The 17,660-nt window shown below is 39.9% G+C and overlaps 1 protein-coding gene across 1 annotated transcript in view; it reads left to right on the top strand.

Moving 5' to 3' along the window:
* Positions 1-17,660, top strand: part of GRIN2B (glutamate ionotropic receptor NMDA type subunit 2B) — a 420,098-nt gene that overhangs the window by 265,942 nt on the left and 136,496 nt on the right. The window lies entirely within an intron of this gene.

Genomic DNA, 17,660 nt, shown 5'->3' with positions numbered 1-17,660 from the left:
TCAGGTAGCACCCAATAAGACTTGACAAGCTGACATCTCTTATCCATCAACAGTGATGGGTGGGGGAGGGACAACAGGAAGGAGAGAATCTTATTCCCACCTACTTTCTGAGAGACAGACTTTGAGTGATATAGGGTTCATTTTTAGAAATCTATTTAATTTCTGAGTTAGAGTTTTAGAAATTTTGTTTAGGGAATAGAGGGCTAGAAAAAATACCCACCTTGTCAATGCTAAACAGAAGCTGAAAATTACATATCCTTTAGGTCACAAAGCAGCAGGAAGATGAGTCCTTTGGAGGAAGGAAAAAATCCTTACAAAACTCTAGTGACAGAGCATCTTAAACACTGCATTGTTCTCCAGCCAGTCAGCCTAACAGCTCTGTGTGATTGGTAATGATGTCAAGCTTTTGTTCAGAAGGAGGAAAGGTCTTGTAAACCCAGATTTCCAAATATGTCAGCTTTATAGCACCAACTTTTGTCCCATTCTCTTCATATTTTTCTTTCTTGAACATCGGTGACACTGACTTTTTTAAAAAAGAAAAAGTAGCAAAAACTACAGCCAGATTCTGAGTTGTTCACTTATAGAATTTTTGTTTTACATGTGGAATGAGAGATGGATACATGTGACTTCTTGTTCTATTAAGAGTATGTTACAAACACTGATGGCTCATTCCTAGGAAAGAAGTAATTTTTGGCTGTCTTTTCATTGGAAGAATATGAATATTGAATTCTGCTTAGATAATTTTCAGGATAATTAGATTCTGTGATTTTTTTGGAAAGAAGCTGGTGCCACTTTAGTGAGGGAAATTATACTGGTTGTCTCGTGTAAGCTGGGGATCTCTTAAATATGTGAGGTCTAAACCATTAAGGTCAATGTTCTTTGACTATCACTTGCTAAAATTATTAGGACTAATAGGAATGGAGATTTGGTGGAATGAAATCATCAATGTCTGCTAATTATGTTTGCTACAAGCATAAAAGTAGCACATCAAATGGACTGGGAGTGGGAGTGAAAAAATCATGTCATAAACGTAGAATGCCTTTCAACCAAGGACATTAAAAGAAGTACCTAACATTTCTCAAATTTATTGTGAATGTTTTCGATCTTGTTGATTCCCTGTTATACTTTTAAAAAATCACCTCACTCTAGGTGGTCAGCATCTTGAAGAGGGGACTATATGCTATTTTGGATTTCTTACACTGTTTAAAACCTTGCCTTGCACACAGATATGGTCAATAAATACTTATTGAAGTGAAATAAATTGAAATGAAGAAATATTTATAGTATACATATCCTGAATATAAATTAAGCACCAAGAGAAGCTATGTCCAAGAACTGTTTGAAGATGTAAAGGTGGCTAGAACCTTGGGAGATAATGATCATATATATTAACTTAGGATTTAAATTTTTGAAGATGAATCATTGAACATTTTATCAAAAACCAATGATATACTGTACATTGGCTAGTTGAATTTAATTAAATAAAAATTTTTTGAAGTTAGAAAACATATGCTCTGTACTTTACGGAAAGATATTGCAAAAGTCAGTAATGGAAAGGACTGGCTTGACTTGATGTTCAGAGACAAAAATATCATCTAAAAATAAGGTTCTAATGAAAACAAAGCTCATTAGATAGTTTAACATATATTTTATATGTGTGTTCAGTGAATTTTTTTTTAAAGATTTATTTATTTATTTATTTATTTGACAGAGAGAGAGAGAGAGACAGCAAGAGAGGGAACACAAGCAGGGGAAGTGGGAGAGGGAGAAGCAGGCTTCCGGCTGAGCAAGGAGCCTGAGGCAGGGCTCAATCCCAGGACCCTGGGATCATGACCTGAGCGGAAGGCAGACGCTTAACGACTGAGCCACCTGGGTACCCCGTATTCAGTGACTTTTGACAAATGTTTTCATAGGTGTGACCCATACCTCTGTCAAAATATAGAGTATTTTCATTGCCAGACTGGCCTCATGCCCCTTCCTAGTTAATTTCCTACCTACCACTACCACCCCCACCCCCAACACAGAGGTAACCATTATCTTATTTTTTTCACTATAAATTAATTTAGCCTGTTTCAGAACTTCATATAAATGCAGTCATGCGATATGTACTATTTCGTGTCTGACATCCTTTCAAAATAATGTTTTGAAATTCAACCATGTTGTTGCATTTATCAGTAGTTCTGTTTTTAGGCTAATGTTCCATTGTATAAGTATACTAGAGTATGTTGTTTTCTGTTGATGAACACTTGAGTTGTTTCTAGTTTTGGCTATCATGAATAAAAATTTTGTCAGCATTTTTGTTCAGATCCCGTTGTGGACATATGTTTTCATTTCTCCTGGGTAAATACCCACGGGTAGAATTTTTGAGTCATAGAATAGGTATATGTTTAGGTTTGTAAGATACAACCAAGCCATTTTTCAAGGCGGTTATATAATTTTACATTCCCACCATATCTGTACAAGTGTTTCAGTCAACAGAGGGAATATGATATAGGAAATTGGAAGGCTGAAGGAACAGAAAGAGAATGGTGGGAAGTAATACCTTTAGGAACAGCTGTTATTCCTGGAGCTAGGGTTGTAGTTATCAGAACTTAGAAGCTTAGGGGAGGGTATATATATTCATGGTGCCACCTAAATCTGATATGGGTACTTAGAGCTCCAAGGAGGAAGCACTGCCCAACTGTTCTTGTTACCTTTAAGTCACTAACTCTTTCTTCTGCCACTGACATTCTGGTCACTGCTTCCATTTGGTGGGGATTTTTTATTTTGGCTATTCAGTTCTAAAATTTCCCTTTGACTTCTATTTTAGCTTTTGTTTGAAGAGTGTGTGTGATTGCCTGTTTGAGAATTTTTTTAACAGCTGCTCTAAAATCTTTCAACATCTGTGTCATCGCATTGTTGGTGTCTGTTGATTGTCTTTTCCCTTACAAGTCAAGGTCTTCATGGTTTTGTGTATTATGAGTAACTTTAGATTGTATTTTGGGTATTTGGAATATCATAAGATTCTGAACCTTGTTTAAAGCCATTAAGTAGGTGTTACTTTGAATTCTGGTGTACTTCCCCATATGCATGTTGATGTTTGATTTTCAGAAACTTCAAGTAGCTGTTTCATGCCTTCTAAGTTTTATAGTTGTGTTTAATGGGAGAGAAAAGTTGGCATTTGTTCTATTTTACCTGGAACCAGAACCACTAAGCTTGATTTTCAAAAGTATATATTCACAAGATAGAAGAAAACCCACTTACTCATTTATGTATCTAGGTTTATTATTTATTGTTTGGTTACCACCATTAGAATTTAAGCTTCACAAGAGCAAGGATCTTTGTTATGTTACCAGTGTATGCCAAGTACTCAGAACAGTGTCTGGAACTAAATACATATCAAAGGCATTCAATAAATATTTTGGAATGAATGAAAAATAAGCTGATAAACAAGGAATAATAGCAGTATTGCAAGAAGATAACTTGAATGACCAATACTCGTGACCCTATATAAATTGATTTACCTCTCTGTTGTGTATCAGTGTCTTCTTTTATATAATGGTTAAATAAAATTTATTTTATAGGGGAAAATGTAGAAAGTGTTTAGCACATTGTAGGTGCTCAAAAACATAGATTTCAGTATTTTCTCTCCACTCCTCTTCAGATGCAGAAATAATGAAAATAACTTAAATTTGGAGAAAAAGAATAACCAAAAGAAGGGATCGTTTTACAGGGCTGTTGGTTTTGTGTAAGTGGATGACAAATGAAAGCAGAAATACTCCATTCCTATTTTCCTTCCATCTTCTCTATTAAGGAAAATGACCTTCAAATGGAAAAGGATAATATCATAGACTTTGGAGTTAGATGGGCTTCACAGGTGACTTTTCTTAACCTCCCTCAGGTTAAGCCCAGTTCTCTCTGTAAAGTGGGAGTACTACGACTCCCACAGAGCTGTTTTAAGTGTGGCAGCATAAAAATCGTGGGGGATTGGGGTAATGGGAGGGCGTAGACTCTGCTCCTTCCCCAGCCTGTCAAAGCGAATCTTATACTTGCAAGCTCAGTTGCCAATCCATTTCTGATGGGCAGTATTAAATTGGCAATTTATTAGTTTTGCTGCTGTTTAGCTTTTGGTCTGGTATGGCTGGGCTAAGCTTGACACGACTCTCTACCTGCTCAATCGCCACCTACTCTACCCTACTCCTCCTGTATAAAGCCCGGGTCTTCCCTGGTGCCTACGGATCAACACGCCACGTCCATTGGTCTTACAGCTTTGGTTGGGAACTCAGCTTGGATCCACACCAGAGAAACTGTCTACCAGAGCTCTGTGGGAGACCGAGAAGCCTGTTCCTCTCACCCAATTACCTTGCTCAGTATTTTACATGTTACTAATTCTCAGTGCATCATTTCTCAACCAAAGAGTTTTATCCTTTTCAGTCCTTCTTTTCTTTCAGGCATTGAATAGAAATACCCCCACCCTCAATTTCCAAAAACCGAAATCACATTTTTTCGCTCTCTTGTCCACCACGCATCCATATTTTATGTGTTTTCACATTCTCCACCTAGCCCATGCCCTGCACCAAATAGGTGCTAAATGAAAATTTCAGACTTTAGGAGTGCCACACACTCATGCAAGAGATCTGGTAAGTGCTCAAAAAAATGGCTTGATTTAATTATTCACTGATGCAACACTATTTAACTTTTCTTTAGGTAACTGCAACATTCTAAAGACCATGGGAAGATGCTGTTAATGTCTTAGAAACTATATAGCTATATCGCCAATGGACATTTTGGAGTATCTTCAGTTCTGTTTATTATTCTTTGGTGTCATGGCTATTGAATTTGGGGCGATATAGGGATTGAATATGGAAAGGAGGTCAGAAGCTTCTCCAGAGTCACAAACCATCATTTAAAATAGGTCCTTTGCAGAGTCTGAGGAGGCCTGCTTAACTGGCACTTAGCCAGTGTAGAGATTTTCCAAGATTTCACCTGATGATGGGGTAGATCTGCTATTTTCCTTTGGTTAAATCTCTTTAGGATGTAAAAGGAACTATAAGGCCTTCATTAATAGAGTAAGAGGTGACCAGCTTGATACTTGGTAGTTTCTTCAGGAATGAAAGCAAAATGAGACTTCCATTTACCATCTTAGGGGGGGGAAACCAGCTAAGGAGCCAAACCAAAATCATGGGAACATCTTCATTTTTATTACAATCTGTGTTTTAAAAATTCATTCACACTTATCTACAAACCCATTGTGATTAAGAAAACTATTTTTGAACAGAAAGGGACTTGTATACTGCCTTTACGGGCAGCAAGAAGCGAAGGGTTGGAGAGACCGATTTCAATTCCATAGCCAGGCTCAACAGGAGGTTTGGCAAGGCATAATGAATGTGGTGCAAGTTCCTGAGTGGAGGGGAAAGGAGACAGTGTCCAGAGAGCTTGTATAAAAGGGATGGAAGACAGCCATGGGAGCTGTCTGGGTCTAGGATGAGGTAGGCCAACATTTCTCCTGTAGTTGACTGCCATTTGTCTGCTTCTGTAGCTATGCCAAGCCAAGGCAACCAGGGATCACAGAACTCTGATGGGTGCAGTGACACAGGTCCAAATGCAGTGATACGGCGAAGGAGATGTGTACTCCAGCTTGGGGGATTTGGTGAATATCTTTATAGAGAAGGTGGCATCTGAGTTGGAATTTTAAAAGTGGTTAGGACTTTGGTCAGACATGGTTAAAGGAAGGAGGGGTGGATTTATAAGCTTAGGCTAGAGGAAGAAACATGAGAGACTTACTTGGGGGATACTGCTGTCCATTGAGTGGTACAGCATAAAGCTGGGACTTCAGATCTGTAGGAGGCATGTTGGTGTACTGGAAAATGTGGCTAAATAATGAGTTTACTTTGGCTGTTTTATTCTTTCTACTGGTTGAGTTCTGCTTAGGTCACTGGAAGAAACTTTATTTCGTTTCTATCCATTTAGTCTCCCACTGGGAAAGTATGGGTTTATGCATTTTTCTTTTGATCTTGACAGGACGAGAATATGATTGTATTGGAGGATGGCACTTTTGATATCTAATGAGTACTTAATTCTGCTAATCCCCGTTTTTCCTCAGCCTTATTGATCCTTAGCCCTTTGCCAGTTCCAGTATATTTCTGTGATCAGTAAACACTGTGAGAGTCATCAAATCAAATAATTGGAGAGGACCTCTAGAGGTCATTGTGCCTATAGGTAGATGATTTCCAAAGCCTCCCAAGATGGAGATTTTTTATTGTCTCTTTGGATCACTCTGGAGATGGAGACTGACAGCTTCCCTCAGGTGGTTCATTCTAGTAATTAATCAGCTGGAAGGTTCTTCCTTATGTCTAATTGAAATCTTTGCTAATGTAACTTAATTTATTTTCTCCTGTTTTGTCCACTCTGGGCGTGGATAGCAAATGATTACTACAGTGCTAGTAACAACCCTTCATGAACTTGAAGACAAAATCTCATCACCTTTCTACCCCTCCTCTCTATAGTAAACAACTCCAGTTTCTTACACTGTTCATCAAACGGTTTATTTCCATGTCTTTAGCTATCTTTATTGAAGTTCTCTGAACTACTGAGTTTCTCTACATTATTTGAAAATAATTCCTATAGTGAAGAGAAATCTGGACTGAGCACAAAATAACTATTTGGGAGATCTCATTGGTGACTTTCAATGTGAAGAAGTTCACGCACCATTTTCAGTAGAAGTAAAAATGACCGGTGGTAGAACCAGGTTTTAGGTAGGGACATTGGTAACATAATGCATTTTTAAATTTTTTATTGTTTTAACACACTTAATCTCACTGTGGTATACCTACATTTCTTTGGAATCCTCATGGACATGGTCATGTGCCTTGCTGTCATGAACTTAGTTCTAAATTATAGACCTAGAGGAGACAAAGCGCTATGCCTTATATTGTCCATTCCCTTTTTGTCTGATAAGTTTGGGAGTGTTTCCTCTAATGTATTTTAGAGTACCTTGTCCAAAGAACTTGAAATAATAGACGTAATGATTACTACAAATAACTGTAACAATGTATGATATTTATTTGCTCAAGAGATGGCTGTGTGGTTTATGGAGCAGTTAAGGAGATAGTGAGTATTGGTGATTAGCCAATGTGAGAGAGCAGGGGGATAAAATTCAACATTCATTACATAACTTCCTATGGATAAAACACTGTGTGTGGTACTGTGGAAATGCAAAGGTAGGTAGAGATGGCATATTACCATCAGAGGAAAAAGAAAAGAATGGATAGGATGGTCCAGTCAAGGTATGTTGGTGTAGTGACACCTGGGCATTGGAGAAGGAGAATCTAAGGAAGTATCAGTTGCGGGAATGTTCCACTGAAATAATTCATTTGGCACTGATTTGTCAGATAAGAGGAAACTGGCTCCTCAAAATTTGGTGCTAAGTAAAAGATGAGGAATGTCAAGTATTAGTGACATGCATTTTATTTATAAACAAGGAAATAATTGTAATAATAGTTAAATTCTTTGAGCTTTTACAACATCCTAGGCAAAGTTCTTAGTCTTTCTACACGTAATAATTCATGTGAACCTCATAGCAGTGCTATGATGCACATACTATTTTATCTCCATTTGACAGAGACAGACATGGAAATGAGTGGGGAGAAGAAATCTCATGGGAATAGATGGAGTTGGGGGGCTCTGAGTGTGAGGCAAGGAGTTTACTTGGAGATGGTGCCAATAGGATTTAGGGATGGGGTCTCCAGATTAGGTGGGTATGTGGATGCTTCTCCGGTCAGGATGGCACCGAGGGTTGGTGTGGTGACCAAGAAGGACTGTAATGCTACAGGCATTACAGCATGTTTCTGAGCACTCATGAAAGCAGAATAAAAGGTTATCTGTAGGTTGTGTCAGGATTTGGTTTGAATCATCGAGAGATGCTGGGTAACTGCATGTCTAGGGATTGGCCAGTTGAGCACTGTGTTTCACAGGGATGACAGCCTTCCTCTCTTCATCAGCCTGTGCCCTTCTCCATTCTTTCTCTTTTCTCACCTATGGCTCTGTTCTCTTCCGAGACCCCTCGGGTCCATTTTCCCCTGGCCCTGGCCATGGCCCTGCATGGCTGTGGAGTGGCTGCCTGTCTGGTGTGGTCTTCCTTACTCCATTGTGCCCTTGGAGCATAGACCTCACTGTTGGCTTCCCAGTGTCCGCATCATACCTTTCCTAGCTGGGACCCACGGTGCCTTCTTCTCTTCACATAACTGGAGATGTCACCTGCGTGGCCCCATTATTTCTTACGTCTCTGACAAATCCCTGCCTGACTTCATTTCTCCCACACCTTCCGAACTCCTGTCCCACACTGTCTCCATTCTTGCTCATCCCTAGTCCCGCCACAGCTTCTCCCTCACTTTGGATGACAGAGGCAAGTAAAGCCTGAATCTGTACCCCGGGTGGGTTTCTGTATGAGTTTAAGTTTGAATCTGAATGTGATTGTGAATAGGAGTGACTATACAGAGGTATGCACACAATCCAGGTTGTATTTGCGCCCCTTTGTATGCATGTATGTGTGTTCTTTGGGTGGGGAGAAGCAGCTGGGAGTAAACTGATTTAAGTTGTGGTCAACCTTACTTAAAATAAAGAGAAGGTTAGCTGGACAAAGGTATGCAGAGGAGGGTGATTATCTAGTTATTATAAATTGAAAACATGTTAAATTTCCATCATGAAAGGATTGATTAAATTTTGGTTAATCATGAGAGACCATGGACTATGAGAAACAAACTGAAGACTTCAGAGGGGAGGGGGGTGGGGGAATGGGATAGACTGGTGATGCGTAGTAAGGAGGGCACGTATTGCATGGTGCACTGGGTGTTATACGCAACTAATGAAGCATCGAACTTTGCATCGGAATCCGGGGATGTACTGTATGCTGACTAACATAATAAAAAAAATTTTTTGGTTAATCATTCTATGAAATATTATGAGTTTTAAAAAATATTACATATTCGTGTGTGTGTGTATTTGTGTGTGTGTAGGGAAGAGATGAAAGTATTAAGTGAAAACACAAGGTTAGAGCAGTTGTGTATAATGTGATATATATTTCTGTTTCATTTATATATTCTTGGAAAATGTCTGAGAAAATTGCTAACATAATAATGTGGTTACCTCTGGAAGGTGACATTATTTCTCTTAACTGCATTTTCTGATTTGTTACAGTGACAAAAAAAATATAAGGTTATGAGACAGCAACAATTTTTTAGGAGCAAGAGAAACATGAAGAGTGGGTGCACAGGAAGAGGTCCACCATCACAGCCAAATAAGGCCCATTAGCCTTTCTTTCCCTCCTCCAGCTCACCTGATACGAGTGGAATCACTTAAAGAAAAGCCCACCCACTGCCAAAATCTCTTCCTAAAGCTTCTGCCCAAGGAGAAATTTGTTTGAGTACATCAATACCCCTGGGAGGGCAAGCATTTATCAGGGGTTGGCAGAACAGTTTAGCCCACAAGTCACATTTGTGCAAATTAGAAAAAGGTATTCATTCCTCAAAACACTTTCCTGCCATGTACTGGAAAACCATCATGATGAAAACACTCATGACCATGTTCGTGTCCTAATGACCCTCCTGCGTCCGTGAAGGGACCTTGCTGTACCCTTGTAAGCAACCTTCCTTCCCTGTGGTGTGAATTGGTAATGTGTAGTTTGCTTTCCTCCTAGCCTGGCTGACACCTTAGCTCTAAGGAATGGGAGTTGAACACATGGTATGAAGGGAAGGGAGGAACAAACAGTGAAAGTGGAGCACCTTGCAAACGATGGCTGAGAGAGCTCTGAATCTTGAAACTTTGGACAGCCTGAAACAACATGGGGCATCAAACTAAGGAAGATAAGGAATGTGGGAGGCCAAGCCTGAGAGAATAGAAAGGAAGGAGATGGGAATCCAAAACTGTACTTCAGCTTCTCAGTGCTGGTCTATGCTCTCTTGTGTTCATGAGCTCGCGGGAAGCGATCTGTTCATTCTCACGGAGCCCCTCCTCATGGGGCCTTGCAAGTGAGCTGAATCCCTGGTTTATAACCAGAATTGCCTCCCAGGGATGGAGAGGCTTGTGCTCTGGGTGTGTGGACCTCCATGGAGGGCAGATTAATGGGATCTATTCCTGTGTTCAAATCCTAATGCTCAGTTAACAGTTGTGCTTCTTGGTTTAGTGCATAGCTTCGTATGACAATTTTCATTCTAGATGTTTTCATCTATCCCTGGTTCACCGAAGTCAGGAGCCTGAGAGCAGACCAGGAAATGAATAGATCTCTGAGCAAACAGATGCCATGTGCGTGCTCTGGCCATGTTGTCATATGATGAAATGCTCCTTGGACTAAGCAGTTTTGATTGATTGGTACATAAAGTAATCAACTAAAAAGTAAATACTTGAGATTCCCTCCTCAAGGGAAAGATCCTGGCAAGCATATTTTTGAACTAGTCAAATTAGACATTTTTGTGTTATTTATTTATTTAGTTTTAGATTTTTAAAAATTTATTTATTTGATAGGGAGAGCACAAGCAGGGGGAGCAGCAGGCAGAGTTAAGAGGGAGAAGCAGGCTCTCCACTGAGCAGGGAGCCTGATGCAGGGCTTAATTCCTAGACCCTGAGATCATGACCGGAGCCTAAGGTAGACACTTAACCACTGAGTACCAAGGTGCCCCTAAATTAGACATTTTTAACAATTCTAATTCTGTTACTGTGGGAATGATGGTAGAAGCTGAGGAGGGTTTGTCTAAGGCCCCATGGAAAACAGTTAGTGGGAATGTTAATGGAAAACTGTGAGGTACATGAAAGAAATCCATGAGTCATAAAACATTCATTACACAAATCTTAAAGTGATTATTAGTTGGCAAACTGCTAAGGTTCTGTATTGCTTTAATTATTCAAATTAAAAAAAAAACAAAAAACCCCAAAAAACCTTCTCAGCGTTTGAATTGACCAATATTGATTTGTATAGATAGCAAAGATGTTTTACCCTTCTTTGGTAGAGGACTTGCATATGGATTTTTTAAGAGGCCTTCAAGAATTCTTCTCACTGCAAATCTAAACCTCCCCCTTACTTTGCACTTGTCTTTTGTCCAGAGAACCCTGAACTGAGGTTGTGCTCAGGAGGATGGGTATAGTTCTCCCCTAGCTCTTCGAGTGTTGGTCTGGAGAAAAAGCCATAGGAACTGGTAACAGCAATTCAACATGCAGATTTCGGCTGAGCCATTCTGGGCTTCCTGTGGTATAGGCCAGCCTTCACCAGCAGAACAGACCCTCCACTGTGATCTGGCCTGGATTGTGCAGTAGTAAATTCACGCAGAGCAGATACCGCTGTTGCCGTTGGTGAGATAAACTTTGATGTCTATTAGAACAAGAACCCTGTGAATGCAGGGACTGTGTCTATTTTGTTTGCCACTGAATCCCCAGAGCCTAACACATAATGGTTGTTTAATACTAGTTAAATTAATGTTAGTTAAGTGAATAATAAATGAATAACAAAGTATTGCAGAGGGAAGCTAGTGGGGTACTTGAGTAGAAGCTAAACAGAAGTTTTTACTTTGATAAAATTATACTGACTGAATTTCTAGTCTCCCGGTCTCAGTTTTATTCATCGAGTTGGTCAGTATCAGGGCAATAATCCATCCTAACCAAACTCATAACAGACTGAGGTATTAACCAGTTGCCAGTTAGTAATAATTTCTATTATCAATTGTTCCATAACCAATTACCTTTACACTCTGTAGTTTAAAATAACAATCATTTGGCTGATGGTTTGGTAGTTTGGGAAGGACTAACAGGGAGAACTTATTTTAGCTCCAAGTGGCATCCGTTAGAGTGACCAGAGCCAGAGTATCTAATTTCAAGATGGCACCCTCCGGTAGTTAGCAAACCAATGATGGCTGTTAGATGGGACTCAATTCTCCTCCACAGAGGCCTCTCCATTTGACTACTTGGGCTTCCTCAAGGCATGGTGGCTAGTTCCACCTGGCACAGTGTTACTTCTATATTGTCTTGGTGAAAGCAGGTCCTACCCAGTTTGGAGGAGGAGGGGAGAAATAGACTACCTCTTGAAAGAGGAAGTAATAAAGAATTTGTCACCATTTTTCTTAAACTTCCAATATTCACTAAAAATATCTATTAGAAAGATTTTCTACTGGTTGATTGATCATTATACTCTCTTCCTTGTAGGAAAGTTCCACAGTTAGCTAAATTACACAGGCCAAGAGGAGGGGGATAGTACTTGGCTTCCTTAAAATTCCTGTAATTTTTCTCTTCTAAACTCTGGCAAATAAATATGCTGGTTTTACTTAGATTGTATGTTTATTATGCAAATGATGTTTTAAAAGTCCCAGTGTGCTAACATCTCCCACCCTGTCCTCCCCACACACAGTTGTCTTCGAAGAACTCCTCTTCTATGGAAATGGTGGAGTTGCCATGGCTGAGTTATAAGAAGATTCCCTGGTAGACCAGATTCCCTGGTCTAGACCATAGGAGTAAAAGCAAATTGCCTGATCTGAGGGGCTGGTGTCACTAAAGTTATGATCTACCTATCTCAATCCCAGTTTTACCTGCCAAATGTATTTGGACAAGAAAAAATCATTTTTATGTCTTTCCAGGTGCAGTCTTCTGCAGTGTTAGAAAAGTCATTGGCAAGTTCCTTTGCACTGGTTCTTTTATAGGTTTCAAACAGGCAAGTTTCCTTTGTCAATTTAATCTTTCTTCAAAGATTCCTGTTAAGCAGGTTGCATATGTTAATTCACTTGATTCTTTCGCAGATTTCTCATACCCTTAGAATGACCTTGGTAAGAGCTCCAGGGCTCAGCTTAGTCTACTTAGGAGGACCAAGGAGCAACCATTTATTAATTACCTATTAGTGTTAGGCAGTATAGATGTGTTACTCTGTGTTCCTCCGCCCTCATCCCCCAATAAACACCATCACGCCATGGGTATTTGGGGACAGGGGGCTTCCAAGAGGCCGGCTCACCTAAGGTCTGCATAGTAAGTGCTGTCACAGGTGGGACATGAGCTCAGTTCTTCCTAACTCCACAGCCCTCATGATGTTGTATGCAAGCCCATATCAGCCAAGATAGGTTGAATTTTATTCATTTACTCTCAGAGCCAACTTACCTCCAATTCTTGAGGTACTTGGTTCTAACCTATAGTAAACTGACTTAACAAGCCATGGTAGTGATTGCTTTTTTAAAAATTCTTTATTTAAATTCAGTTTAGTAAATGTATACTCCTAGTTTCAGGGGTAGAATTTAGTGATTCATCAGTTGCGTATAATATCCAATGCTCATTATATCGTGTGCCCTCCTTAATGCCCATTGCTCAGTTACCCCATTCCCCCACCCACATCCCTTCCAGCAACCCTCAGTTTGTTACCTAGAGTTCAGCCTCTCTTATGGTTTGCCTCCCTCTCTATTTTCATCTTACTTTATTTTTCCCTCCCTTCCCCTATGTTCATCTGTTTTGTTTCTTAAACTCCACATATGAGTGAAATTATATGGTATTTGCCTTTCTCTGACTGAGTTAGCATAACACCCTCTGGTTCTATCCACATTGTTGCAAATGGCAAGATTTCATTCTTTTTGATGGCTGAGTCATATTCCATTGGATATATGTACCACATCTTCTTTATCCACTCATCTGTCAATGGACAGTGATTGCCTATTTTTAAGATGATGCATAGATTGAAAGATTGACAGAAGCAATAGGGAAATTGGAGTAAAAAGAAAATTCACCTATATTCATTCCCACCACCGAAACACAAGTATTTTAATTTTATTCTAGACTTTGACCTCATTAATACTTGTTTTTATACAATTGCCATCACAATGTACGTCAAGTTTTCCACTATGCTTTTCAGATGACGATGTTGTGATGGATGGACTTTTTCACAAGTTTCTACATATTACAGTAATAATTTTCATTTGCTATGTAATTTGCTGTGCAGATGATTGAAGTAGATCCTTTGGTTAGTTTATAAAATACAGTTTATATATACATTACACATACGCACACACGCACGCAAACACACGCACTTGAAAATTTACATAAGAGAAGAATACAGAGGTTTTTATTACACACACAGCTAATACTGTTACATTCTGGGTGTTTTCTTCCAGGCTTTAAAAATGTTGTAAATACATTTTGTTTATACAGATACACATATGTCATTTTCTTGTATACAAAAGTGATATTCTGCTATCAAAACTGCTTCAGTTAATGTTTGCATGCCTCCACAAAGGAATTTGTTTTCCTGATGCTTTCTTGTTTTATAGGGACTCTCCTTTGGGGGGTTTCATTGTTTGCACCAGGCAGGAATTTGTTGGGAATTGGAGACATTCCTAAATGTAAAATCACGTCCTCCCGCATCAGGCTGCGTCAGAACAGGACAGCACGCACGTGCCTCCATTAGCAGTGTGTGTTATGCATTCATTGCCTCATAAACCATGGAGCAAGGCTGGTAATGATGTGGAGAGGTGACCTCTGGCTAAACACTGAAGCTGGAAGAAACCGTCCTATTCTGTGCAACGGTGGTTACATCTGAATAAGGTCTCAGCCTCTCACTTAGGAATGCTACCTACCTAATTGCTAGTGGTCTTTTTATCATCCTACGTGTGAGGTGGAAAAGTGAACCTTATCTGTTACTTTGGTGCGTGTTTTGGAGGCATATGTTGAATTGGGTACTGAAGCCTAGTTTCCCACAGGAGTAAATACCATATAACAGCAAAATGCATTTCTTAGGATCAACATTCTTTGCTTTAATTAACTGTGGAACAATAGAATTGGTACATGTTTGCTGTCTTTGTTCCATACAGTGAAACATTTTTAAAATGTGAGATTCTTTAAATGGACCGGGAAGTACAGAAAATACTATATCAGATACCATGTTTTCACTGCACAGACTTAATGTTCACATGGGCCATATTTGCTTCAGATCTCTTTAAAAGGCGATACTTCCTTGGTGGGTATTTCCTCCCTAAGCATAATCTTGGGGGAACAAAAAAAACTTTGGAGATGAGGAGCATGGAGGCTGGGCCATCATTCCAGCGTTTCCACTCTAGTCTCTGCTCTCAGAACTTCACTGCCAAAAGAGATGAAGTTCCCCACCCCCAGTGACTACAGCACCCACAGAAGAGGAAACAAGGGCTAGAACAAAAGGGAAGATGAAATCAGGTGTTGCTCAAACCTAGTACAGTGACAAGGGGGAAAGGGGTAGGATAGGAATACAGGCAGAGCTAGATGTTAATTGCACCATCTGTGAGTGTGTCAGAAGCCCTGATAGACTCAATAGACTTTTTTTTTCATCACATTCAGAGACAAGCTGCTTCCTGAATTGGATGAATTTTAAGGTTATGGTTACACATTTAAAAAGTGAAAATTGAGGCTTTTCCCATTCTTTGCCTCTCTCCTGAGTTGTGGGAGTAATTCATGGCAACTCAGAATTTACATCTTGGAGCAAACTTGCTTGATGATTTGTCTTCATTGCATGTAGGGGAAAAAAATAAGCCTCATCAACCAGGGCCTGATTTTCCAAGAGCTCATCATTCAGACACTTATTATCCACTTTGTGAAGTTTCTAGGTCTTTTGGTCTTCACCCTTACCCCTCCTGCTGGGATTCGGTCATTTTGCTGCTTGTTAGGACATCCACCAGCAGGTGTGGAGGAGCAAAGAGAACAGCTAAAGCATTATTAAGTTTTGCTTCATGATAGGAGCTCTGCAAAAGACTCGGTGGGAGAGAATTTTGAGCCCTTTCCCTACAATAAGGTTTGGAGTTATCTGTTGATTTTGGTTACGTATGCCCTCCCTGTCCTTCATTTAGTCCTGATAATGAAGAGTTGACTTGCAGAAAAACAGAATGGAAGGGGACTGCAAAATACAGCCAGAATCGCAGTGAGCCATGACTTAAACATGGTCCTGTAATATGATGCTGTAATGAGAGGGAGCCTGAGTCCATATGAGTTCATTGAAGTATCAAATTGGTGTGCAGTCTTTCTTCTCACTCAGCATAGGTCAGGCACACATTAAAGTAGAAGTTTTCAGTTGGGGGTGAGGCTGTGTGGTGGAGGCGGATTCTAGAATCACCTGGGGCAACTTTTTCAAATTGTTTGAGCTGATATCTCTGCATGCTAATAACATTTGAGAGGAGGTCAGGGTGTGGACTTTGGAAAAATTACTGAGGTAATCATACAGTCTTATCTCTCACCAGGTAAAAGAGATGCTGATGATTTTGAGAGGGCCTGAGCAAGAATAATGAAAATAGTTAAAGGGTCTCCAAAAAGGTGAAAGAAAGCAGAATTCTCAAATCTGAAGAAAGAAGGATTTCCAAGGTAGTTAAATAACTTATCAGACATATCAAAGATTACTTGGGGGGGTGCTGGCCCCTCAGGTCATTCTCCATACTTCTGCCAGCTTGATCTTCCAACCTGAAAATGCTTATGCTGCCCCCCTTCTAGATCTTTATTAAATACCCCAAGCTCCGTTTCCTTCCTGACCCTCCCAGCCTTCCTTCTCCTTCCTCTTCCAATTTGAATAAGAACCAGTCAGTTCATCACTGACTTTGAAGTCCTAAGGAGATGATAGTTATAATAAGAAAGGTCATAAATGCAAGGTATCGTACCTTGAGAGTGGCTGGCAGAGCTCAGAGATGTGCTTTTTCTCCCTGTAATGAGAAGGAACAATTGATGCAGTTAAATCTATTACATTTCACATTCCACATCCATCTACTTGGTTCACAATAGTCTCTTAGATCGTCTTTCGGCATTCAATCACCATTTCCACTACTATGTTTCAAATTCACATTGTTTTTCTTATCTAGACTCTGAGCCCCTGAACTTGTCTTCATGCCAAGCATTATTTTTCTTAACAAAAAAATTAATTAGAAAAACTAATTGGATCCGCTTATCTGCCTTGTTTGAAAACTTTTCTTGGATACTTATTTATACAGATACAGCATCATGTTCAAGACCTTCATAAATGACCTCAGTCTCTCTTTTTAGGCTTAAATCTTGCCACTGCTTTTCCTGACTACAGGGACCTTCTTCCCTTTCTTCTGTCCTATCCTGAAGCCATAGTGTCATCATTTCTGCAGACATTTGCCTTTGCACATGCTATATTCTCTAGGCTTCCATCCCTCTCTTCTCTTCCAGGTGAACTCTTTCTTTAAGACCCAGCTAAACTAGCTCCCCCTTCGGCCATAAGCTCCTTCCCCACACAGCTTCCGTGTGTCCTCCCCTGTGCTCTCACTACTTGGTGTTACTGTACTTGGCATGTTGTACTTGTGGGGTCACTTATTTCTGTGCTCTGTTCATGAGAGAGGGGACAGTGGCAGGCCAATATTTGGAAAGGCAGAGAGGAGGGAAAGGGCAGGTGAGTGGAGGTGATAATGCACATTTCATGCAATGGTTTCCCATCCTGAAATATATTTATATATATATACACACACACACACCCCAAAATACAAATTATTTTATTTCTTTGATAAATGCTGCTTCTTGTCTGTTTTTTCTTTGGAGAATTGAGTGGGGCATCCCTTAGGAATCTCACTGCAGTTTTTTATAAAACACCAAGCTCCTTGTTTCATGTCTTTGACATCCCATCAAATCCTCATTATTCTTCAGAGTCCATCACCTCTCAAGTAGAAGGAACGCAAAGCTTCAAGCCTGATCAAAGGGGA

The sequence above is a fragment of the Ailuropoda melanoleuca genome, chromosome 16, assembly GCF_002007445.2.
Source record: "Ailuropoda melanoleuca isolate Jingjing chromosome 16, ASM200744v2, whole genome shotgun sequence".
Lineage (NCBI taxonomy): Eukaryota > Metazoa > Chordata > Mammalia > Carnivora > Ursidae > Ailuropoda > Ailuropoda melanoleuca.
The sequence above is the reverse complement of the archived record's forward strand: the minus strand, read 5'-3'. Positions and strand labels throughout refer to the sequence as shown.